This window comes from Lutra lutra, chromosome 2 (assembly GCF_902655055.1).
Source record: "Lutra lutra chromosome 2, mLutLut1.2, whole genome shotgun sequence".
NCBI lineage: Eukaryota > Metazoa > Chordata > Mammalia > Carnivora > Mustelidae > Lutra > Lutra lutra.
The window spans coordinates 194458328-194486273 of NC_062279.1; the positions used below are offsets into that span (position 1 = coordinate 194458328).

A 27946-nucleotide genomic window follows, 5' to 3' on the forward strand; every position below is an offset into this window, starting at 1 on the left:
TTATGTAGTCATGTTTGATAAAAGATAAAGATTAGATAATCTCAAATAGGTAGAAGAAAAATCTATTTTGTTTGTTTACTTTTAATTTCCTTCAGGAAATTGCCATACCTGGATCTTTTAATCTAAGCCAAATATGACATTTGATTTATTTTAAGAATTTATTTAGAAATATGATTAAGCCCCCATGTAATATTCATTTTAATACAATCACTCGAATGTACCACTAACTATTCACAGTTACTTTTCAATTATCTCTTTGCTCTTTATATATTCACCAACTTCCAAAAATTAAACCTCATAGTTAGGCTCTGGGGGTGAGTGGGGGAAAGTTTCTGCTTCTGTGGAGTGTACAGTATCATGGAGTTACTTGTGATTTGTTTGGTCTCCATACAAAATTTATCAGTTAAAGTTTCTACCTTACTATATGATGTTTTTCATACTTCTAATTTATTAGCCTTCATGTGTTGTCTGCCTCCTCCCACTAAAATGGAAAGAACAAGAACCAGGTATCTCTGTTTCTGTTTGGACCCTGAGTGCTTGGAACACTTCCTGACATAGTGTTGTCAATATCTATTGAATGTATGGTAGAGTGAGAGAATGAATGAGTGATTATCATTGAAACTTCATGTTTGTGAATTCAAAACCAGCTATTCATAAAATTGTCATTCATTACCCCGTTGAGATAAGAAAAAATACATTTTGAGAAGAAAAACAAAATGCATTAAGAATAAAAGTAAGTTTATACTCAATATGTGCAGAATATTTGTTTAAGTCGCAGACTTACTGTAGAAAAGGGGCTCTATGATAGAAAAGGTTGTAAGTTTATGATACAAACAAGCTTGAGTGTCTACTGTACATCTACAAGCATGAATAAGGCACTTTCATCGAGGTTCTAGATATCTATTCATTACTAGATGGCATTACTTTTAATCTCTCATTTATACAAGTAATCTGTAGAATTTCACAGAATCAGGGCCATCAGCTTTTTTATTCCATGCCACTACTAATATTATCTTTGTTCCCATGACTATACTTGATATTGGTCAGTCTAATTTTGTTAATTTTTTTCTTGGATTTGTTGTCTGCATTCATCCTTTTCCTCAAAATGATTCACCTACGGGCACCTGGGTGACTCAGTGGGTTAAAGCCTCTGCCTTCGGCTCGGGTCATGATCCTAGGGTCCTGGGATGGAGCCTCACATCGGGCTCTCTGCTCGGCGGGGAGCCTGCTTCCTCTTCTCTCTCTCTCTCTGCCTGCCTCTCTGCCTACTTGTGATCTCTCTCTGTGAAATAAATAAATAAAAATCTTTTTTTAAAAAATCAATCAATCAATCAATCAATCAATCAAATAAGTGAGCTAATGAATGCTCAACCTTTGATCTAATATAGCTACATATTATTTCTTCCTTAAATAGTTGTTAAATTAATTAATTATTAATTATCACAAGTTACCAATGGCATTTTATCTTTTTCTTCTATGCATCCTTCTCTGCAGCTTCCTTGGCCCTTTTTGCCTGGATGCCAAAGTGCCGGATATCGGTCTGGGCCATGCAAAGACTGGCAAAGCCCCAGAAGTTCCCAGAAGTCTGGAATGACTCGGATGCTCTCTGTCTTCTAGAAAATCTGTGTGGGGATGACCCATCCTTTCAGCTGAGGAGCCAATCTGAGTTCTTCAGCAGGGCTGTCTCCCTTGCTGCTGGCTGAGGGCTCCGCGGGGAAGAGGATGAGCTTGGAAAGGTATTCCTTCTGCTTCAGCCCTGCACAGCAGCCTGCAGGGATGTGGTGGACTTGTTCTACCTTTTTGGATCCACCGAGATCCCAATGGTCTCTGCAACCGTGTGGATGCCAGCCACCCGCAACTCTTCCAAGCTGAAGCCCCTGCCAGCTCGCACTTTGGTGTGATACCTCCCCCTGGGCCCGAAGAGTCTGGACGCTGGGTGCGGGGCCATAGTGCCCGCCTTGGCTTGCTTGGGCTTTGTGTCTGCGGATCTTCTGCCCCAGCTGGTTGAACCACGTGGCCACAGGCCACTGCCAGTCCTTGTGGAAGTGGAGCTTCAGGATCCTGCCATTGCACTCTGGCTCCTGCCTACGGCCTACTCCGAAGGAGAGCAGCCCCCGGAAAAGAACTGGTGCTGCAAAGCACCCTGGGATGGTACTGGTTCTTTATTTTAAAACCAAAAATACAATGACAAAATCAATAGATATATTTATCTCAATAAATTAGAGGAAAATAATTTCTCATGTGTAGAGAAATCAAGAAGAAGATTTTAAAAAAAGTATAGGGGATTACAGAAGAAAAGGAAGCAGAAACTAAAATAAAGGAAAGAAAATTTTCTCAGGAAAAGAGTAAAACTGATCATGAAGGAAAGAAAAAAAAAAAAAAAGGAAGGCGTTATATAAAAGATGGCCCTGTAATTTTGTTAAAGAAATATGGTTTGTGCATGTGTTTGTGTTTTGTTTGTTTTGTTTGCTTTGTTTTGTTTTCTCTTTTATGTTTGACTTTCCAGCTACAGAGGGGTTTTTCACATCTACAACCCTCGGACCAAACTGCTTTAGAAAAACAGAAAACCGAGGTAGAAAAATTACTCTTTTGGCCAATATTAGTCTAAAGCCCATTCCAAATCACTGTCATAATGGCCTACCATACCACTCCTTTCTCTGTCTCTTCCTCGTATTCCTTGGGAGTATTTCTTTTCCAATTGCAAAATAAACTTGAAGATCGTGAAGCATTTTCTGGAATATTTCAAGCTTATTTTGGTTACGCCTCATGCTCCTCTCCAACCTGGCAAAGACATAGCCATTACTGAAATGTCACTTCAAACATTTCAGTTTTTCACAAAGCCAATAAGTAACTAAGTACAGACAGAGAGTAAATAAACCCTTTGCAATCTGTCTCCACAGCTTCCAATAACTTTTGTTAGAAAGAAGCTTATAATCATTCTAAACACTTTCAAAAATGTAATGGACAGACTGAAATGGGACAATGTCTTGGATTGCACGGATGGGCTTTGCTTAGTATTTTGGTGACCATGAAAATGGAGGACACCTTAAGTTACCCTCACCCTCTCCTGAAAAGATGGCGATTCATTGTTCGTTTTCAAAATAGTGATATTTTTCCAGCCCTTGGTGATCAAATGCAGAAAATATGTGAAATTTTGTACATTGACTGTAACAAGAGAAAGGCCTGAGTATTAGGATATTACTTGAAGACACTGTCCTTGCAAATCAATTTGAAAAAAGTTTTATTTTGAATACCCTCACTCCATTTTATAGTTCTCCTATTGTCATTAAATAATCATACATCTTTATAATTATTTTTATCAATTTACCAGATAAATTTCTGTTGAAAAGCACATTACGTAGAACAGATGTGGAAGGCATTTTGCTGGTTTACTAGCCTAAAGTGCTAGAGCAATGGTGACACCTAGTGGAAGAAGAGCAAAACTGATAAAATAATCAATTGTGGCTCTTCAATTTTCATAGATCCTCAGCCACTATAACCCATGAGAAAATAATTATAGTAATAATTAAAAAGTATCATCACTGATGTACTTTGACATATTCAATGATCTGTCTTTTTTGGAGTGTATGTGTGTGCGTTTGCAACCAAAATAAGTAGGGATGTGAAAATTATGATTATTCATTGAGAACATGGAAATTCAACTTATTTGTCAGGTAATGAGTAATTTTTCAAATCATAGATATATAAGAATATTATACCTTTATTTTAATCTTGGTATTTTCTGTCTTTGTCAGGAGTGAAGCCAATTTAAGACCCTCAATCGGTTAAGTTCAACGTGGAAGAATATTGAAGAATCCCTTCCTTATCTTGATCATTAAACTTCCTTATCTTCTTTCTAAAGGCAGTTTTGTTAAAGAATAAAGATGTTTCTTCCATGACCTGGAAGTGGATATGCAAATGTGATGCAAATGTGATCAGCTCCTCAGATGTAAACAAAAATGGTTTATTTTTCTATATTCCCTCTACATAGAACTTGGAAATCAGTAAGGTGTTCAACAAATTATTGGTACACAGGTTGATATATGCAAGCCTGAGATCTCTGCTATTAATAGGCTTTGTAAGATATCTAAATTGTAAAATACCACAATATATGTACATTTTAAGCATACATAAATTATATGAAGTTATCTGTATCAGGGTGATGATACGTATAGAGGATAACCAAAGACAATGTATTTTCCTTCCTTCACAATCAGATTTCTGGAAATTTGTTAAATTTCAACTATAGAATCTCATGATGTTATTCAATTATGATATGCTATAATGACATCATGAAACATCACAGTTCTTATAGAATGTAAAAAAATCTTATAACAGTATTTTGAATTTTATTTGTTTTGTTATAAATGGTTACTCTGAAAAAGGGAAGAAACTACATTCTAAGACATTTTCAGGGTAAACTGCTGGGAAATTTCTAATGTTATTTGGTATCAGCAATTAATTGTGAATTTTTGGCTCTTCGTATCCACCTCTTGTATTATAGAATACAGTTATGTTATTTAAGCACCTAAAAAGAAATGTAGATCACCACATGCCCACACTACTGACACACTAGATCTTTATGGGACCCCAGCTGGATGGGTCCACCCAACCCATCTGAGAGTCTTCAATGGCCCCTTCATTTTGTGTGGACTAAGGTTGAACTCTTTCACAAACCATGTGAGGGCTTTTAACACCTGACCCCTACCTTCTCCCCAAACTCCTAAAACAGCCCAACCCTACACATATCCACAATGCGGCTCACAGAGTGCTCTGTTCTTCAGTCATATTGTGCTCCATCTTCTGCACATTTGTCGTCTTGCTTTCTCTGTGCATGGCATTTCTCTGGTGGAGAGGGAAGGCACGTTGTTGCCAACTCAAAACAAAAGCAAGTTCTACCTCTAGTTCTGGCTTTTTATAAATAATGTGTTATCTCTGTGTCTCAATTTCCACATAATGCTTAGATGGCTGAACAAGAAATAGTATGTATAAAGGGCTTGGCAGAAAATAAATGCTCAATAAATATACGAAAAATTGTATTCCTTGAAAAACTTGCTTCAAAGTAACTTTATTTGTAAAACTGCCCTTGAAGCAGCCATGCCTGTTAAGTAAATTGACCGTGCATCTGTTATGACACTTCTCACATTACATCATGACCCATGATTCTCAATTATTTTTTTTCCTAGCCTGGATCTGAACTCTAGAATTGTGTCTCCAACCACTATACATCATTCTTGAGATGACTAATTAAGTACACCAAACTCAAAATTTCCAAAACCCAATTATTCATACCCCCCCTTCAAAATATGCTTATCTCAAACTTTATCTGTTTAATAAACGGATTCATCATTCAATCTGTTGCTCAGGCCAAAATTCTATTTTCCCTTAAGTTCCACAAACATTCCAATACCAAATTTTTTGCTTTATGATTTTTATCTCTAAGCTAACCTTCATAAGCTTTCTCCAAATTATCATCAGCTCTTTATTAAACTTCTATATCAAACTCTTTACTCTTCTCTTTACCTATGCATTTTCTACCTTTAGTAGAAAGGTAGAAAATTATGTGAGATACCTACCCAAATGCTTATGGCTATGTTTATGCATAAGTCATAGGACTCATACCAATATTGGACCATTCATTAGAATAATATCCAAACATCTTGGGGCACCTGGGTGGCTCAGTGGGTTAAGCCGCTGCCTTCGGCTCAGGTCATGATCTCAGGGTCCTGGGATCGAGTCCCGCATCGGGCTCTCTGCTCAGCAAGAAGCCTGCTTCCCTCTCTCTCTCTCTCTCTCTCTCTCTGCCTGCCTCTCCGTCTACTTGTGATCTCTCTCTGTCAAATAAATAAAGAAAATCTTTAAAAAAAAAAAAAGAATAATATCCAAACATCTTATTCTTGGAGGTAAGTTCAGCGTGATCTGTCTTACCTCCTTTTCTGAACTTGTGTCTTGTAAGACTCTTCCTAATTCACCACAACTCAGTGCAGTTTCCTCAACGTCCCTTGGGTGTGAGTCTTAGTTCAGACTGCTAGAACAACAACAGATTGAGTGGTTTAGACAACTATTTCCCATAGTTCTGAAGGTTGGGAAGTCCAAGATCAAAGCATCAGCATATTTTGAGTCTGGTAAAAGCCTGCCTGCTTCCTGACTCATAAGATAGCTGTCTTCTTTCCATGTCCCCACATGGCACTAGTGGAATGGGAGCTCTATAGAGTCTTTTATATGAGGGCACTAATCCCATTCCTGAGTACTCTATCTTCACGAATTACTCACTTCCCAAAGGCCCCATGTCTTAATATCATCATATTGGGGATTAAGATTTAATTTAAGAATTTGGGGGGAGGGACCACAATATTCAGTCTATAGCAGTACTCAATCTCATTCCCAATTTGGCTTTTGAATATGTTATTCCTTCTGACTAACCTATTTCCCCAGAATTATTCACCAAGTCTATACCCTCATTTCTCTGCTCAAATGGAAATGATAAATCATTGCTGATTACATCACCGCATAAACACGTGAATCTATTTCATTTACTTATTTGTGATTTAAGTATTTTTAAGTATTCCTACTCTTAAAATACAACCTTCTTAAGGAAAGTGCCTTGAAAATTCAATTCATTGCTGCATTTTCAGTGGTTAGCAGAGATTAGGTGTTTAAAAGGTTAACTGTCCTCTCACACTCTCTTTCCCTGGCACAGTGAATGGAGTTAATACTTCACATTTTGGAATATTCACATTGTAAAGAACTGTATTTGCAACAAGAAGATTATAACAGTAATATAAGAAAATATTAAAAATGGATTATAATTGTAAAAAGGACCAAGGCTTTACTTTGTCTCTCACAGAACTTAAAACAGATGAATCACAGAATAAGTCTACTTGAAATTTGAAACCAGCCCAATAAACTCATTCACCGCAGACCTTCCAGTTCTTAATGTTGAATAGCAAGCACTCACTAATCATCTCACTAATCATCACCTATTCACTTACTTTATTTTATTTTTTTTCCTACTGCTCCCATTTTGAGTCCGGCATTTTCACTTCCCAAGTTTGGACCAGTATTTCCTTACATGACTGTGTTCCCATAGCTTTCCATCAGTTTTTGCATCTGCTTTCTGCCTTCTGTCATTGAACCTCCCACTAAGAAACCCAAGTCGCACATTTACCAGAGTCGTTTTCCCCATTCCAATACACTTCCAGTGTGTTTGTTCCTCTTGAAGTTAAAGATTCTCATCTTGATCCACTGTCAAGTAGCCTTTGCAGAAGCTCTTGTCATTTCAGAGAATGATGTGAAAAACAATACACTTTTTCTCATGTTTCTATTAAATATGTCTCCAGTTTAATGAAAAACACTACAGGAAGTGTATAGTTGCAGTGAAGAAACAACACACCACTGTGGTAAAAGCTTAAGCCCTGGCATAAAATAACTGAATTTTCAGATTTCATCCATTAGCAGCTTGATGACTTTGAACAAATTGCTTAAATCTTTTAGGCCTCAGTTTCCTCATTGGTAAAATGTAAATACTATACTGATGATGTTATAAATTAAATGCGAAAAATTCTATACTGTCGATATTTTTTTTTAAAGATTTTATTTATTTATTTGTTAGAGAGAGAGAGGGAGCAAGCATGAGCACAGGCAGACAGAGTGGTAGGCAGAGGCAGAGGGAGAAGCAGGCTCCCGCTGAGCAAGGAGCCCGATGTGGGACTCCATCCCAGGACGCTGGGATCATGACCTGAGCCGAAGGCAGCCGCTTAACCAACTGAGCCACCCAGGCATCCCAATACTGTCGATATTTTAAAATCAACATTATATCTTGATGTTATAAATTAAAGGAGAAAGATACATTGTGAAGTGTATAGTATAATGTCTGAATATACTATATACACAACTAAAATTGGATAGAGTTATTGTTCAAATTTCCCTGAGTTTGATTTTACTTTTTATATTAAAAATACATAAAAATATGCTTTTAAAATACACCATCGAAGATTGTTCCCTTATTTCACTTGTTTAATATTAGAAAAGATAATAACACTTTCAAAATGTTAACAGATTTCCTGTTCATTATATTACTCTATCTTAACCAACTCATGGGTTAAGCAGGGTATATATTAACATGCGTTTAAAGTCAATGAGTATAAATATTATTAAATTCTCTCAGCATAATACTTTCCAATTTTCTCAGATGCACAGTTTCATCTTTTTATGGCTGTGCATTATTCCATTCTGTATTACACCACATCTTCCTTATCCATCTTTCTTTGATAAGCACGTAGGTTGTTTTCATATTCTGATTATTGTAGCTAATACTGGCAATGAACAGAACATGCAGTGTGTGTATCTTTTTGAATTAGTGTTTTCATTTTCTTTGGTAATACTTATTAGTGGAATTATTGGATCATAGGGTATTTGTTTTTTTTTAATGCAAATTTTTTTTAAAGATTTTATTTATTTATCTGACAGACAGAGATCACAAGTAGGCAGAGAGACCCACAGAGAGAGAGGAAGGGAAGCAGGCTCCCTGCTAAGCAGAGAGCCCCATGCGGGGCTGTATCCCAGGACCCTGAGATCATGACCTGAGCCAAAGGCAGAGGCTTTAACCCACTGAACCACCCAGATGCCCCTAGGGTATCTGTTTTAATTTTGGGAGGAACCTCCATACTGTTTTCCGCAGTCACTATATCAATTTACATTTCCCCCAACAGTTCATGAGAATTCTCTTCACTACGCATCTTTGTCAACACTTGTTATTTCTTGTATTTTTTTTTTTAATTTTAGCTGTTCTGAGGTAATATCTCATTATAGTTTTGATTTGCATTTCCCTGATGGTTAGTGATATTGAGCATTTTTTTTATTGTTTGTTGATCATTTGTATGTCTTCTTTGGAAAAAAATGTCTATTCAAATTTTCTGCCTATTTTTTAAATTAGATTGTTTTGGGGTATTTTGGTGTTGAGTTATGTAAGTCCCTTATATGTTTTGAATATTAACTCCCTATTAGATATATCATTTGCAAATAGCTTCTCCCATTCTGTGGGTTGCCTTTCTGTTTTGTCAATGGTTTCTTTCCCTGTGCAAAAGCTTCTAATTTTGATGTAGTCCTAATAATTTATTTTCACTTTTGCTTCCCTTGCTTTAGGAGACATATCTAGAAAAATGATCCTGTAGCCAAGGTCAAAGAAATGACTTCCTGTGTTCATTTCTAGGATTTTATGGTTTCAGATCTCACATTTAAGTCTTTAATCCATTTTGAGTTATTTTTGTATATGGCATTAGAAAGTTTTATTTATTGTGTGTAGCTGTCCAATTTTCCCAGCACCATGTATTGAAGAGACTTTTTTTTCCCCATTGTATACCCTTATCTTCTTTGTCATAGTTTAATTGACCATATAATTGTGGATTTATTTCTGGGTTCTCTATGCTGTTGCACACTTGAACTTTATGTAACGTTTTGTACCAACTATCTTCAAATTAAAATAATAAAATAATAGAAGATAATTAGTAAGTTGGGTCCATGGTCAAAGGAGTGAGATTGATACAAAGTGAAGGTCAAGCAAAGCTTTATTTTGTGCCAAGCATCGAGAATCAAACTGACTGGCCAGGGCCATCTCTTGCAAAGAGGCAACCTCTCTCTGCCTCACAGACTAGCTTTTAAGGACAAAGGCCATGTGGTTGGGCCTGGCCACGCACAGGTGGCCAATGGGATTGTAACATACAGAGAAAGCTGCACAGTCCTGCTAAATCACACATAAGTGACCAATTGATTACAATTTACCCTATAGTAGATATTTGAACGAGCCTATCACCTTGGTCAGAATTGGTGCCCAAAAGGCACCCAAAGGGTGGGGCCCATACTCCTTGGTGGCTAGGGAGACAGTACGTGCCCGCACTGATTGGATATCTCCACCTGGCCTGACCCACCCTTGTATTTGGTCTTTGCTCCCTGGGACTAGTTTCCGGGACTTGTTTTAATAAGTCCCCTTTGGAGGTGGGGGCATGGACAGTTCAAGTTTCACTGTATAAACAACAATGTCATTGTTTAACTGGATGGAATCCCTCTCACTAAATAGGCCCTTACAAGTAAAACTGGACTAGATGGACTAGAAGTAATTATTTAGAATACACTCTAAAAATGAAAAAAAAAAAAGTAGAGCCAATGTGTATAGAAAGGTTTAAGAAACCTGAATATCTTCTACAAAATCAAGATCAACACTAGAATCTAGATTTTCTAGATTCTAGAAAGTCGTGTTTTTAGTTTTTTTTTTAAGTTTTTTTTCTAGCAGTCATGTTATTAGGTTTTTACAGTATATCTCATTAAAAAAAATCTGTGAACTCTTTTGATGAAAATAAAATATATTTATTAAACATTTATTCTTTCAAGCATTGTTCTATATAATTTCAATGCATTTACTCACAAAACCTAACTTATGAAGTAACTACATTTATTATTCCCATTTTATAGGTTGAGAATCTCTAGAAGTTTAGTTTGCCCAAGTTCATAGAGCCAATATGAAGAAAATATGAGATTTGAAGCAAACAGTCCAACTGTGAACTCAGACTTTTAGGTATTATGCTCTGTGGCTTATCATAAACCCATGGAAACTTTATTTCCCATGCTAGCATTATTTGAAATTAAAAATTAAATAATAAGACTAAAACCAAAACATAGACTCATTTGGCAGTCTACAACAAAAACAAAGCAGTGATAATTTAAAATAAGCTCTCTTAAATTGCATGAGCAAACTATGAGTCTATGATTATGACCCCCACTTGAGAATTGCTAATTTACAGATCTGTGGTATGCTTAAACACAAGGCTATCTTTAAGAGCAGCTAAGCATTATCTGCATTTACATAGTGCCAATTACTAACTACAACAGTGTGCAGTAATTCAAATGCTAGGGCAGGATTATCTCAGGATAAGAAGCCACTAACTCAGGTCTTCAGTCACACAGTGGTTTAGAAAACAAAAGAATAGAGTGAGTACTCTGGAGGTGTCTTTCATGTGTTGTTATCTAGAAAAGAAAAGATAGAAATGTTGCTGTATGAAGTAGAACCATTCTATAAATCAAGTGATTTACCATTTGGGGTTTGAATCACACAATTCATAAAAGTGTTCTGTGAATACAAACTTGTTAGAATGAAAATATGCTTTAATGTGACAACTGGAAGCCCCACTCATATTATCCACGAGTACTGACAGGAACCAGAAAAAGATGATTACTGAATGAGTATAAAATGACTATTAATCATTAATTTTAGTCCAGTTTTGAGAGTTCTTAAGTGCTGTATATGTAGAATTTGCTTAATGTTCACAACTACCTAATGGATTATTACCTCTGTTTTCTGGAAAGAGAAATTCTGACTTGTAAAATAATAAAACTTAACAAACAATGACACATAAGATCAGAATCAGGGCCATCTTCTTTCTCGACTAGCTACTTTTCAATCCAGGAGCTGCTCTGATGCCCCGAAAAAGACATCCACAAGATGACCAACAGTGACTAACATGAGATAGCAGTGTAAATGGTACATCAGCCTTAAGGTCTTAAGAATTTGTATTTTACTTGAATACAAATTCAGTAAAAGCTTGAAATAATTGTTTTTAACTTAATGGTTAGTTATTTTGCATGCCTGAATGCTTATGGTGTTTTATGCAGTCAATTAATGAGAACATTCTAAGTACATAGCAATCAGAAATCCAAACAGTTCAAAGTATGTAACAATCAGAATTTCCAGAGTAGCAAGTTGGGATCAAATATTAGTTTCTGTGGGAATATTTATGGAATATATATATATATATACACACACATATGTGTGTGTGTGTGTGTGTGTGTGTGTGTGTGTGTGTGTGTGTGTGTGTGATCTGGAATCCTAAAACTTAGTAAGATAACCAGCAAAGCCATGAATCTACCCACATAATACAAGCATTTTCTGGATTTTTAAGTTAAATGTAATCAAAATCAGTAAAAAGAAAAAGAATATGTTCTGTATGCAAAGAAATAGATTATGCATATTGTAGTTAGCACTTCTCTACATGAGGTGTGATATGGTGATTTGATGGAGGGGGGAAGAAAAAGATACTATATCAAAGGAGAAAAAAAACCTCCTGTATTGATGCAAGAAATTTTCATACTAGTACAAGTAAGGTATGATTCCCTAATTTTCAAACAGAGCAATTACAGCCACAGAAATAAAATCTTTTGAGTATTTTTCTGCATTCTTAAAGGTTGTTAAATACCAATGAACATATAAAAGCTTTGGAGACTGCCAAATAATTAAAATTTGGGTTCTTTAACAAGTGGGTTTTATGATATTGAGAAAATAATTGAAACTCCTCCACCCTCAGTATCTCAATATCTAAAATGGAGATATTAATTTCATAGAGAGTTGCTATATGGAGAAATAAAAATAAAATGTTATGTGATAAAAAGGGCCTATAGTAAAACATCAGTATTTTTTTTCCTGATTCCTGTTCTAAGAGTTGAGTTGTCTGGATACAAAAAGGGTTATAAAATGTTTCCTAGTTAATGAAATCTGACAGCATTCTTCATGGGGGAAGCTATGTATTTTTTTAATGAACAAAATTAAACATAGTTCCTCAGTTCCTTTCTTCTCTGAAGAATGTCCCTTCCTTCTCAACACTTTTCGACCTACCCCTCCCATCTGCCCCAAATAGAGCACTTGGAACATTTGTGCTGAGATCTGAGAGGTTTTATGAATGAGTATATCCTTTAATAACATCCTTCACAGATGCATCTGGGCAACAATTACATTCTTCTACACCAAATGCACTCACTAGAGCATTTCTAAAGAAAATAAAACAATAAAGATCATGAAATAAACTAAAAAATATAAAGTTATGGAGTATCTACCATTTGCCTAGATTATCTCATTTAATTCTCAAACAAGCCTTACAATGTTATTATTGCTAATATTGTGATTTCCAAAATGTTAAAAATATGACCTTTATGCAAATATAAATTTCATATGTGTAAAATACTTCAATAAATTCATTCTTACTGGAATCATCCTGGAATTTATACCAGAATAATATGGTAAGACTAGTTCAAGATATGTTTGAAGATCTAGGCATTTTTAAATATTTTAATAAAATAATATTTGCATAAGATCGATAGGCTAGATACAAAACTGATTAATGTGATTAATATCCTGCAAGATAATAACCCGTAAACTTTGAGGTTTTATTTTTTTTTACTGGATAGAAAAAATTTACATATCTCATAGACAAAAGTCTATAAGTAACATGTAATTTCACTAATTCTCAGACATTTAATAAACAGTGAGCAAGGAATGAACAAAGTACATTTCCTAAATTATTAAGTAGTCCTTAGATGGGTCTATGCTACTAAATAACCACTTACCTTTTAGTCTTATTTCCAAGTTTTGATACCCATTCTTCATGTTATCAGTGCACCCATATTTCAAGTAATTCAATGGAATTTTAGATAGTTTAGGTCAACTCTTCAAGGTGTTCTGACTGATTAATGTTGAAGCCAACTTTAGAACCTACTGTTTATTGTTTCAGACCCTTAACTGTTACCTGCATACTTATTTTATGTGCTTAGGTAGAATTAATTTCCTGCACATTTTCTTTTACTCTACTCCTTCCACGTACCCTTTCTTTCCAGTTGCAGCGTGGCTATGCTATATTACACCTTCATCAGCAACTAATTGAGAAAGATAGGAAGGCTAGTGTGGCCAGGCTGTATTCAGTAAGATCATACAGATACAAGTTTTTCTATGATTTTTGGTGAAAAGCCTGTCCTGACCCAAAATTACATGGTATTAAAATCTGACCTGAACTGACATAAAGCTATCTAGAGATTTTACTTACCTCGCTAGCATGAAGTGTTTCTTTCATTTTACTGTATAACTATGGATGTTTGAGTAGAGTACTGCTTTATAGCAACATTGAACCTGTTATAGACAAACCATAAGTGACTCTTAATCTCACAAAACAAACTGAGGGTTGATGGGGGGAGGGGGGTTGGGAGAGGGGGTGGGATTATGGACATTGGGGAGGGTATGTGCTATGGTGAGTGCTGTGAAGTGTGTAAACCTGGCGATTCACAGACCTGTACCCCTGGGGATAAAAATATATTATATGTTTATAAAAAAAATTAAAAAAAATTCTGAATTCAAGAACACATCTAGTCCCAAGATTTTAGATAAATATCCATACTATAACAGAAATGTTCTGAAAGGGAGGAGAGGATTTCCTGGTGAACTGCTCGGTGACTTTCTAATAGTTCACATTCTTGAAGTTTTAGCTTGATGGCTCTACCTAAAACATCAGTTCCTACTTCCCCGGCCATGCTTATACTCACTCTATCACACACACACACACACACACACACACACACACACACATACACACACGAACGCGCATGCACACACACACACACACACACACATCTATTGCTATCTATCTATCATCTAACTATCATCTATCATCACATCATTTATTTTTTTCCTACCCTCTATCTCATTTACTGGAATACAATTTTTATAAAAATAGGCCTTTTTTTAAATTTTCTTTTCTTCACTGCTGTAATCACAAGAGCAAGTAACATATAATTGCCAAATGGTAATCATTGATAGAGTGAATAAATAGAATTAAAGTAGTTTGTATGTCTAATCCATTTATATTTTTATAAATTTTTCAATACTAGGACTGAAAATTGTTGCTGTTAGCCAAAAAATAATTACTTCATAATTATCTGGGAAATATTTTTCAAATATCAGAACCTAAAGTTAATAGCCATTTTATCTGAGCCTTACCAATTTTTTTTTTTAACTGTAGACTGGTCAGAAAGTAATATGCCTTTTCTTAAATAGCATTATTGATATATAATTTATATGTCATATACTGAAAATATTTAAAATGTATAGTTTGGAAGTTTGGGAATATGTATATACTCACAAACTATGACCACAATTAAGATGCTGAAACTATCATCACCCCAAAAGTCTCCTTATGCCTCTTGGTAATAGCTATTTCCTCTCCTTCCTCTTCCTTCCTTCACACCACACACATACATCCCCAGGAAATGCGGATCTCCTTTCTGTCACTAAAGATCTCTTCAAGGGGCGCCTGAATGACTTAGATAGTTAACCCTCTGCTTTAGGCTGAGGCCATGATTCTAGAGTCCTGGATTGAGCCCCAAGTCAGGCTCCCAACTCAGCAGGGAGTCTGTTTTTCCCTCTCCCCTGCTTGTGCTTTCTTTGTCTCTGTCTCTGTCACTCTCTCTCTCAAGTGAAAAATAAAAAAATCTTTAAAAAATTTTTAAAAAAAGATCTCTTTACATTTTCTAGAATGTCATGTGAATGGAATTATAGTGTATATGCATACTTTATCTGACTTTAGCATAATTATTTTCATTTTCGCCTACCCATGGTATTGCATGTGTAAATAGTTCATTCTATTTTGGTTCTGGGTTATATTTCAGTGTTGGATATAACAGAATTTGAATATCAAATTACCCAATGATGAACATGTTCTATCTATTGAAATGATTGGTTTTGTGTGTGTGTGTGTGTGTGTGTGTGTTTATTCTATCAATATGGTATATCACACTGATTTACAAATTTTCAACTGACCTAGTATTCCTCAGATACATTCCACTTACTGCTATGCAGTATTCTTTTTGGAAGCTGCTGCATTTTTTTTTTTAAGAATTATCTAAAAAAAAAAAAGAATTATCTAATTTATGTTCATGAGAGATATTGGCCAATACTTTGATTATATTGCAAAGTCTTTGATTTTGTCTTTTGTTGAGTTAATTGGTCTTATTTTTTCTTTAAGTATTTGGTAAAATTTGACAATAAAGCCACCTGACTCAAAGTTTCCTTTGTGAGGATATTTTAAACTCATTTTATTTTAAATAGAAAGTATCATATTATCTCTTTCTCCTTAAGTGGGCATTAGTAGTGTGCGTCTTTCTTGAAATTTGCCTACTTAATGTGCTATTGAATTTTGGGGCGTGAATTTTTTTTAAAATATTTTATTTATTTATTTGACAGAGAGAAATCACAAGCAGGCAGAGAGGCAGGTAGAGAGAGAGGAGGAAGCAGGCTCCCTGCTGAGCAGAGAGCCTGATGTGGCGCTCGAACCCAGGACCTGGGATCATGACCTGAGCCGAAGGCAGCGGCTTAACCCACTGAGCCACCCAGACGCCCCGGGGCGTGAATTTTTTAATACTATTCCCTTACTATAGTTTTAATATCTGTTATGTTGACTCCTATCTCATCCCTGATTTTATAACTTGTTGCTGCTCTAATTTTTCCTGATCAAAATGTTTATCCATATTATGGAACTTCATAAAGAAACCTGTTTGGTTTCTTTGTTTTTTCTGTTGATTTTGCTGGTTTCCATTCTGATCGTTATTATTTTCTTTCTTCTGCTTACTTTGGGTTTCACTTGTTCTTCTTTTTTCAGTTTATTAGATGGACTCTGAGGTCATTGATTTGGGGCTTTCTTTCCTGAAATGAGTATTTAGTGCTATAATAATATTTCTACTGTTTTAACTGAATATCATTAATATGGATATCATGTTTTCATTTTCTAATTTCCCTTTTTTTAATCATTTTTTTAATTTATTTTCAGCATAACAGTATTCATTGTTTTTGTACCATACCCAGTGCTCCATGCAGTCCGTGCCCTCTCTAATACCCACCACCTGGTTCCCCCAACCTCCCACCCCCCCACCTCTTCAAACCCTTCAGATTGTTTTTCAGAGTCCATAGTCTCTCATTGTTCAATCCCCTTCCAATTTCCCCCAACTCCCTTCTCCTAACTCCCCATGTCCTCCATGCTATTTGTTATGCTCCACAAATAAGTGAAACCATATGATAATTGACTCTAATTTCCCTTTTTTTAAATTTTTATTTATTGGAGAGAGAGAGCATGAGCTGGTGTGGGGGCGTGGGGAGTTGTGTAGATGGAGCGGGAAAGAGAGTAATCTTTTGCAGGCAGAGAGAGAGAGAGAGGGAAGCAGGCCCCCTGCTGAGCAGAGAGCCTGATGCGGGACTCGATCCCAGGACCCTGAGATCATGACCTGAGCCGAAGGCAGCGGCTTTACCCACTGAGCCACCCAGGCGCCCCTCTAATTTCCCTTTTAATTACAACTTGAACCATAAAATATTGTGTATTGTGTTATCTAGTTCCCAAATATTTGGAGGTTTTCCAAGTATCATTCTATTAATTTTTAATTCAATTAGGTTTTATCAGAGGACAGGCTTTGTCTAAGTTGATGAATTTGTATAGATTCAACAGTTGTTTTTTGACCCAGAAAGTGCTCTATCTTGGTAAATCTTTCACAAACTCATGAAAATAATGTTACTCTTCTGTTACTTGGTGGAATGTTCTATAAATGATAATTAGGCCAAGTGGATTGATGGTATTGCTCAAATATTTTGTAGCCATACTTATTTTCTGCTACTTATTATTTACAGATGGGTATTGAACACACCAAACATATTTGTGAATTTGATTATATCTTCTTGTAGTTTTATAACTATCTGCTTCCTAGATTTTGAAGCTTTGTCCTTAGGTGCATAATATTTTGCTATAGTTTCCTGATAAGTTGGTTCCTTTATTGTTATGAAATAACTCTATTTCTCATAACATTCTTTGCTCTAAAAATGATTTTTCTGTATTAATATAGTCAACTAACTTTTGGTTTCAATTATTTAGCCACAGGATATCTTTTTCATCCTCTTAACTTTAACCTGTTTGTATTTTATGTTTAAAATTGGTTTCTTGCAGGCAACATATAATTAGTTCTTGCAAATTTTATGCACTGAATACTCTCTGCTTTTTAACTAGGTAGTCTTTGCATTTGGTGTTATTATTGATATATTTGGATATGAATGCACCACCTTGTTCTACAATTTTTGTTTGTCCTAACTATCCCTTGTTTCCTTTTTCTTCTGTTTCTACCTTTTTTGGATTGAGTGTTGTATGGCTCTTTTTAAATCTACTTTGTTGGCTTTCTAGTTATAATTATTTTTGTTAATAGTGGTTTCTTTAAAGTTTATTGTATACATCCTTAATGCATCACAGTCTACACCCAGGATCTATCCCAGCCCTTTACATATAGTGTAGGAATCTAATGATAATATACTCTCATTTTTCCTCTCTTAGCCCTGGAACTGTTGTTAATATTTATTTCTTTTCTTGGATCTGCTGTTTTATCATTACATAAATTTGGAAAATATTCGGTATTTTCTCAACTAATTCTATCACCTTTTTTTCTTCCTTCTCTTTTTGATTCTCCAACTACAAATACATTAGGACACTTGATTTTTTTTTTTTAAATTGTAGACTGGTCAAAAAGTAATATGTCTTTTCTTAAATAGCATTATTGATATGTAATTGATACATCATATACTGAAACTTCCCCAGAGCTCACTACTGCTCTACTCATTTTGTCCCCTTCTTGTTGTTTGTTTGTGTTATTTTTGTAAAGTTTCTCCTACTAGTATATGTTTCAGACTCACATTCACAAATTTACTATTCTATTCTTCAGCAATTTCTAATCTGCTGTTAATTCCATCCCATGTTTTCTCAGACGTTGCTGTTTTAATTTGAAATAGTTCTATTTTGGTCCTCTTTGTACATTGTCCATGTCTCTACTTAATATGTATTTAGTTTCTTAAGCATATGAAATACAGTTGTTATAATTCTTTCACTGCCTCTAGCCATTATTTCTATAACTCCTTTTATTTCTGGGTTGGTTTCAATTAGTTAATAGTCAAATTTTTATCCTTTTTATATAATGGGTAATTTTTAATAGGATGCCAACTATTTTCAGTTACACTCTGGTGGACCCTGGACATTTTTGTATTCTAAAAAAATTAGTAAATTTCATTTTCAGACTCATTTAAAATTCTTGCGGATATTTTCTTAAAATTGTGCTATTAGAGTACAGAGAAGTGTTTAATCTGGGACTAGAATTTCCCCAATACAGAAGCAAAATACTTCTGGGAATTTTACTAAATGTCCTATGAATCATAAATTATGAGGTTTTTCATTCTAGCTGACCACAAAAGGACTTGTTCTTGGTCTGTTGAGTTGCAAATATTGTTTTTTTCTACTCCTCTGAAAATGTCAGATATCCTGCTTTAAAATGAATGCATATTAAGCTAAATAATAATCAAGTATTTTGGAGGTTTTAGAATGTTATTTGTGCATACCACTTATTTGTGCTTACAGTGGAAGCAGTTCTTGGGTGAGGTGTAAAAAATGCATATATTTAAAGATTGATGGGAACAAATAATTGTAATTCATTTGCCATAAAATTAATCCATACTCAAGAAAAATTCTCTAGTAGGAGAAGGAATTTGAAATCTTTGATATTTAAATCTCACATTAATGAAGTATTCAAGGTCAAAAGTAAATAAAATTAGATTTTCAATATTTTGTTCAAAAATTAATTTTACTGCTTGAATGATGTATCTTAAGTATTTCTGCCTATAAATAAATCCTAATGACTCCTCTATGCTACATAGCACTCTGCTCTACTGTGTGTGTTGTGTGTGTTAAATCCAAAGTAAAATGAAGAGTGAAGGCTCTGAAACTTTTAAAGATAGGTAATTAGAGCTTGCTTTTTAAAAACCTGAATCTTGAGAGTTGAAAGGGAAGAAAAAAAAATTCCACAAGCTAATTTCCTTGTCTCTTTTGTCTTTGCTTCTATCCAATTTTCTTTTTTTTCCTTGTTCACATTTACTTTTGTTTCTTTGTTCCATTTTGTAATTTTCTACAGTGCTTTAAACTTGTTTTGCTCTTTTTAGAATCAGTCTTCCTTCTCTTTGTGCCTTTTTCTTAATTTGCCTTCATCTTATCCAATCTGCAGATCCTCATTCAATATCTGTCTAATTGCTATGATTTCATCATAAAAAAATCAATGAACTTTTATTAGAAATAATGTACTGCATTAAGTATTACCTCCAAAAATTAAGAATCAGACTGAACTGTTTTATAGATTAAAAAAAACAACTATAGGAAGTGCAGTTGCCTTTATCTCTTCTTGAGTTAATGAACCCTGAGCTGAAGTACAGCTTCAATTATTAACTCTTTTAAGTATCTCAGAAATTATCAAATTAAAATAAATTAGTGAAGAAATCTCTACTTAAAACAAAAAATATTGGGCTGCCTGGGTGGCTCAGTGGGTTAAGCCTCTGCCTTCAGCTCAGGTCATGATCTCAGGGTCCTGGGATTGAGTCCCACATCGGGCTCTCTGCTAGGCAGGGAGCCTGCTTCCTCCTCCCTCCCTCTCTCTCTCTCTCTCTCTGCTTGCCTCTCTGCCTACTTGTGATCTCTCTCTGTCAAATAAATAAAATCTTTAAAACAACAACAACAACAACAACAAATATTTATTTTCCACAGTTCTAGACCTGGGCTGGTCCATAATCAAGCTGTCAGCACAGTGAGTGTCTGGTAAAAGCCCTTTCCTGTACTGCGGATTGTTGCCTTCTTTCTACATCCTCACACGGCCAAGAGGAAGAGATCATCTCTCTTTTGTATTTTCTTATAAGGGTACCAGTCCCATTCATGAGGGCTTCACCCGCATGATCTGATTGCTTTCCAATGGCCCCACCTCCAAAAACCATCATATTGAGGATTAGAACTTCAACACATGAATTTTAGTCTATACCAAGATGCAATTTAGGAAAACTTTCCCAAAAAATACTTTACACTTAAAATATTCAATGACTATTATTTATAAAATGAATAAAAAGTTTCAGTGAATGAACAGAAAACAACATAGAAAAAAAGTCAAAACATGGTATTGTCTCATTATTCACATTTGCCATCTTGATCTTAGATGCAACAACAACAAAAAAGATGTTACTGTCCCAGGTATTTATTGGCTTATATGTAAGTTACCCCTCTGGTTTTTAAATTATCCTTATTTTGAATATTTCTTCAATGGTTCAAATGAAGAAATATAATAAATAATTATTGCTTGAAGAGTGAAAATATTTCAATCGATACAAGTAAAATCCTCATCTCATTTATACCTGTTGCAAGGCTAGGTAACCACTTTTTAGTGGTTACCAGATTTTTAGTTCCCAGATTGCCCATGGCAAATCCCATAGGCAACATATGATATGCAGCATGTAATGCCATGTCTATTCCTTGTGTATAATTTGAACATCCTCTGTATTAATTAATTAATCTTTCTTCTGGAACCACTCATTAGTCTGAGTTTTCTTCATTTGAATTTAAAAAAATGAATGACTAATTTTTTCCTCTGGTTAATCTATGATCCCATAGAAGGTTATCCTCAGACAATTATCTGGCGCCTCCATAAAGCACATCATGTATATAAAGTACTATAATTCTGCACTTTCCCGGTGAAAGGCTAGATGGGCCTTATCCTTTTACTCCTCACATCTATTCCTGTGGTAGTACAGTAGGAAGTTGAGAATAGAAGATATGCTGTCAGCTGGCTTATGCTAAAACCATGGTTCTACCAGCTTCTTGCTGTATGACCTTGGGCAAATGACTTAGCCTTTCTGTGACTCAGTTTTCTCATCTCAAAAATGTTGATAGTTACTTATTTGAGAAGATTATTATAAAAATTAAATCAGCTAATACATAAACAGCAGCTTAGAATAGTGCCTGTTGTGTAGTAAAAGGACATCTGAGCTTTTACTGTTATTACGGTTATTCTTATAGTATGACTTCTGCTTCAATTTAATGTATGAGCCTGATTGTGCCTTATATACATTATACATTTCTATAATCCATCCATGAGAAAACAAGGAGACCCACTACTCTTTCTCTAGAGTGTCATCACAAATTGCACTAGGGACAACCATTTAAACAAAGTAGCATAAATAAATAAATCCTTTCCAACAACCTTATCTCCAGGTGAACTCTGGATTTCACTTTATCCTTTAGAAGTACCAAAAAATAAGCTACCCACACATGCAAATATTTTCCTTGGTCACTGTCGGCTTGAAGAAAGGATATAGTCACCAGACATCTGGCATATTTCTTAACACACACTATGTGCTTAAACAAACAAAAAGTCTTTTTATTTCCTCTCTTAGACCCTGAGAATGCATTAATGAAGATAATAGACACATATTTTCCATTTAACTTTGCCTCTTTGTTGCTGTGAAACCAGTAGGCATGGCTTACTCATTTCTCAAAATAAAAACTCCAATGTAAATGATGATAAGCAAGATTCAAATATAAAAGCGCATTAGGAAGTTGGGTAAAATACTATACAGGGTTTGAGAAAACAGAGAGGACCAGGGTCATGTAGGCTTTCCCGAAGGCAATTACTGTGATATTGCATGGCAAATGATGGAAATCAGGGTTAATTGGTAGCAATGACAACACTGAGTGAGAATTTGGAAGAAAACATTCCTCTCTTGGTGACTGCTGTGGAACATATCCAGGTAACTTGAGAGATCCATGAGTCATGTCCTGATCCACGTGGGATAGGAGAGTATGTGACCAGATTGTCCTCGAGATTCAGGGTAGTTCTGAAGTAACAAGTCAGTCACCTAACCCTGCTTTATGGCCAAACAAATATTTTTCCTTTAACAGTGGTTAGAAAAACAGGACATAGAAATTGTGTTTTATCTTTCCCCACATTGTTTTATTGGTTTCTAGTTCTAATGGGCATAGCTGTGCATATCATCACCACTATTCTTATCAGCAATAAAAGGAATGATAACTATACCACATTATATGTTTTAAAATTGAGTCAACTCAAAAAGCAACTGCAATTAAAACAGCGGGTCAAGGATGGATAACTCGATCTATACTATTTCACTGAGCAACTGAATTAAACTTCACAAGATTGTATCACACCACTTACTGTATTCGATAATTCTCAGAAAACCACATTAGCATTACAGTTCGTGTGGATGCATAATTTTCAAAGCAGTTTAAAATCATGATTTGATTTCTGTAACCAATGAGTTGGATTAACATTAGTCTGGAAGCAATTATCCTAGGTCTTCAATGTGAAAAGAAGGAAATCAAATCAAGAATTTCAAAAATGCTTTTCAAAACAGTAGGCTTGGCAAATCAGTTTACTAGAACTATAGAAGTGGTTTATTTGCACCTCTAATTAAATAAAAAAAATAAATTGACTCACTGTTGAGGACATTAATAAAATTTAGAGGATAACAAAATTACATCTGAAGTGGACTTTGGCAACTCAAATAATTATGTTTATTTGACACACAGCATGCTAATAAAGAGAACAACAGACTGATGAAGATCATCTTGGTAGCATCTGGGGGAAAATGTTGCCCCTTAATGGTTTTATATGTGAGAACTTAGATAATTCTCAAAAGCTATAATAAGGTTGTTTTGAAGATTCCGTTTAACATCAATTATTTTGTTATCAAAACAACTGAGGAATGTATCATCATTTTACTTATTTTCCCAGCCATGCTTACTTACATTAAGATAGCTAGACTAAGCGCGTCTGGCTGGCTCGGCGTGTACAACACTTAACTCTAGTGAGCTCAAGCCCTACATTGGGCATGAAGCCTACTTAAAAAAAAAAGAAAGAAAGAAAGAAAGAGAGAGAGAGAGAGAAAGAGAGAAAAGAAAAGATAAAAGAAAAAGAAAAGAAAGAGAAAATCCTACCTTTTAAAAAATTTTCCATTTACCACAGGTGGTATTAGATTGTGGCCATGGTTAGAAGATAGTAAATAGTACTCTTGTATTTTACCTTTAATATAATAAAAATATTCCATGTTTTCAATAAAATAAATAAAAAAGACATCTGGACTACATCTTGGCTTTCCTGGGACTTTTTAAACCTAAGTGTAGATCATAGAATATTGATATTAATTTTCTTTTGTTGTGTAAATGACATAAGAGCAAACTGATAATCTAAAATGTAAGGTTTGTTGGTGTGTATACTAGTGTGTGAAACTTGATAAATTTCTAAAGTTCTGTGATTACACAAAATGCAAAGTGAAGATAAAATTTGGTTATATTACCTGGTAGAGGAGAATAACATGAGATTAAAATTGTACTTTAGATTTATACATCCAACAATGTCATACCAGCTACTTTGAGGAGCCAGCCCACAAAAATATAATTTGATACCAAAAAAAGTACAACAAACATAATTTTAATACATTGCTACTCTCATTGGAAATAAAGAAAAACGTATTTTTTTAAGCAGCTCAACTCTTTCATCCAAATTATTGTCTTGAATAATTATTCCTGAAATATCAGTAGGAAATATTAAAGGTAATCATGTTCTATTTCATCCAACCAATAAAGTTGACATCTACTTATCAGTCTAGTTCTCATCCAACTATTTATCCATCTTAGAGTCATAATATTTTAGATATATAAGAGTATGCTAAAAAATAATGATTTGCTATTAAGAATATTTTTTCATCCTCCCTGTCCTCCCAACACAAAAACATAGTAAGCTCTCTCATACACCTGTGTCCTGGTCTTCCACTTGATTTAAAGAAGAGTAGTTGCCCATTTAAGTTAAAACATCATTACATCATTAGTTTAAAAGAATTTACATAGGTCCTAACACTGCTTTATATTTCTTTTATTCAGATTCATAAAATAAATATTTTGAACGTTTTTTAAAATATTGACTATTTCAAATACATTATTTTTAACTTTGAAATAAGCACCTTATTCCCTTTCCTTCATCAAATACTTCTAGCAACATTTATCCATTCTTACCATGTGCTTATTAGGTTTAGCTTAACATAAATGGAATAGTTTAGGGATTCTTCTATAAATAATGTACTTTAAAATATTGTTAATTCAACATTTTAAAATCTCCTATTTACTAGTGACCTAATATTTCTTTTTTTGTTTGTTGGTAATTTTCATGCCATTTAAACACTTTCAGGGGTGCCTGGGTGGTTCAGTGGGTTAAACCTCTGCCTTCAGCTCAGGTCATGATCTCAGGGTCCTGGGATCCAATCCCACATCGGGCTCTCTGCTTAGCAGGGAGCCTGCTTCCTCCTCTCTCTCTGCCTGCCTCTCTGCCTACTTGTGATCTGTCTCTGTCAAAGAAATAGATAAAAAATCTTAAAAAAAAAAAAAAAAAACTACAGTCATCTCACTAGGTGTTTGGCATGTACTTGTGCTGGCTGTACATTTATAAATAAAATCTTAAAAAAAAAGAAAAATAAAGAAACAAATTATGCTTTCAAGAAGAGAATATCTTTTTATGTATATGGATATTACAAGTGTTACCAAATTCAATTTAAGACATAATAGCTTAAAATTTAGGAAAGCAGCTTCATTTAATTAGCATTAATTGATCCCTTTCAGATATTAATGTTATTAAACTTTGTCAAATATGTAACTCAGAACTCAGTTTTCAAGCAAGAAACAAAATCACTGTTTCATGTGTAACAATCTTCATATGCCTTATCTCTATTATTCCTTTATAATAATTTTTCTTAGGGATAAATCATTTTATTTCCTAGGTCTTTTTGAATTAAATATAAATATGTAGTTTTTTCACAGTCAGTCTACAATAAAATGCTAAAATAATTTTTCTATGTCATATGATCATTTTGTTTTCTAATTTCATTGTCATATATATCTATTTTTGGCTATCTAGAAAAGGTAAGTGAGAGAAATTTAAAAAGTTATAATTAGGGCGCCTGGGTGGCTCAGTGGTTTAAGCCGCTGCCTTTGGCTCAGGTCATGATCTCAGGGTCCTGGGATCGAGGCCCGCGTCGGGCTCTCTGCTCAGCAGGGAGCCTGCTTCCCTCTCTCTCTCTCTCTCTCTGCCTGCCTCTCTGTCTACTTGTGATCTCTCTCTGTCAAATAAATAAATAAAATCTTTATAAAAAAATAATAATAAAAAATAAAAAGTTATAATTATAATTTAGCTACCATTTTAGGTTTAACACACTTTGTCATGACTTCTATTATGTAATATTATGTTTATCAGCTGTGAATTAGTGTTATCTTGTAAAATAACAATCTAAGAGATTGTGAACACATAAAACAACTTGGTCATTGGAATTTTAACAACTAATTATGCTACGTAAAATAGGTCAGTCAACAAAAAACAAGTATCATATGATCTCACTCATATATAGACTTGAAGAAATAAAACAGATGGGCATAAGGGAAGGGAAAAAAGAGAAGGAGGCAAACTGTAAAAGACTCATCTATAGAGAACAAAGTGAGGTTTACTGGAGGGGACTTGGGCAGGTGATGGGCTAAATGGATAATGGACATTAAGGAGCGCACTTGTGACAAGGACTGAGTGTTCTCTGTAAGTGATTAATCACTAAATTCTGCTCCTGAAACCAATATTACCAATGTTACATCATATGTTAACTAACTAGAATTTAAATAAAAACTTAAAAAAGAAAAATGAGGAAAAAGGAAAAAAGAGAGAGACGGAAACCAAAGAACAGACTCTTAACTATAGAGAACAAACTGATGGTTACCAGAGGGGAGGTGGGCAGGTGATGGGTGAAGTAGGTGATGGGGATTAAGGACTGTACTTGTTGTGATGAGCACAGGGTGATGTATGGAAGTGTTGAATCGCTATATTGGCACCTGAAACTAATGTCACAATGTGTATTAGCTAATTGGAGTTTAAATTAAAAAATATATATATATATGATATATATATATATAGAAATATTTAAATTTTAACTAAAATATTTTTTGCAATAGTATTTGGGGAAAGTGAAATAGACATTATAAAGTCAGAAGGAAATAAACAAAATTTACAATTGTTATAGAGCATATCAATTATTCAAACTTTTAAAAAATAGATTACCATGGAAATAATTTTGATCTTTAAATTTCATTAAAATAATGATGTGCAGGATTTTTGTGTCATATAGGTTCATATAAATTTTTGCAGCCATTTAAATCTGATGATGAAAACGTTAGTAGTACACTAAAAAATATACCATCCCATGTTAAAATAGTTAAAGTAAAACTTTGGAAATTATAGTCCCTGGGGAAAAGAAATCAAATATCTAGCTAATCGTCTATCATTCCCCACAGAATGTGGTATGAGAAAATTTTTAAAAATAAATAAATAAATAATACCCTAGTTGGCTAATAAGATTATTGGCTACATAGAAAACTAATAAAAAGACTTAACACATGCTAACCTAAAACTTGAATAATTTGATTGACTAGAGTTCTTTGACACAGAATGGGAGATAATATGTGTTGAAAGATTGAAATAAAATGACAGAGCTATAGGGGCTCCCATGAGGCCCAAACTCCCTGCTTCAATGCTAGGCTATGTAAAATTCTACCTTACTTGGTAAGATTGGCTGATGACCCTTGTTTTTCCTAAATTGGGAAGGCCATGGAAAGAATGGGCCTTTTCTGGAATTATAAATAATTTTTGTTTTAGTTTATTGTGTAATCTCAATTACAGCATTTTATATAAATACTATTCTCAGTCTCCCAAATCAATCTCCTGTATTCTTTCTTTTTGATCACTTTGAAACTTAAACTGGTTTCTTCTACAAGACTGGCCTAAATCAATACCTGGATTATATCACTGTTAAAGAAATCTGCATGATTTATATAGTTTTAATTATGTGGCTATGTATGCTTGGAGATATTCTGTGTTAGATTACTAGCAATACACCATGTTAAGTGAATATAACCAGGAAAATTTAGCCAATCCAACACTGTAGAATTTTTACATTATTTTAACTAAATTACATGAAATTAAATAGGAGTATAGCTGGTGTTTAACAAGGTAGACCATAATCTGGCTAAATCAAAACTATGTAGCTGACACTCTTACTTGTTCTAGTTGAGAATTCTCTTCCACTCATGTAAGAACACATTGAAAGTATTCTCACTTAAATAAAGAAAACAGTCCCTGAGAACAGAATTCTAAGAGTTTTATAGCCTTTAATCTGAGGAAGAATTTTTTTTTAAGATTTTATTTA

The 27946-nt window shown here is 34.4% G+C and overlaps 1 pseudogene; it reads right to left on the minus strand.

Moving 5' to 3' along the window:
- Positions 1-1447: 1447 nt before the first annotated feature.
- On the minus strand, positions 1448-4836 carry LOC125094181 (60S ribosomal protein L13-like; annotated as a pseudogene).
- Positions 4837-27946: the final 23110 nt, after the last annotated feature.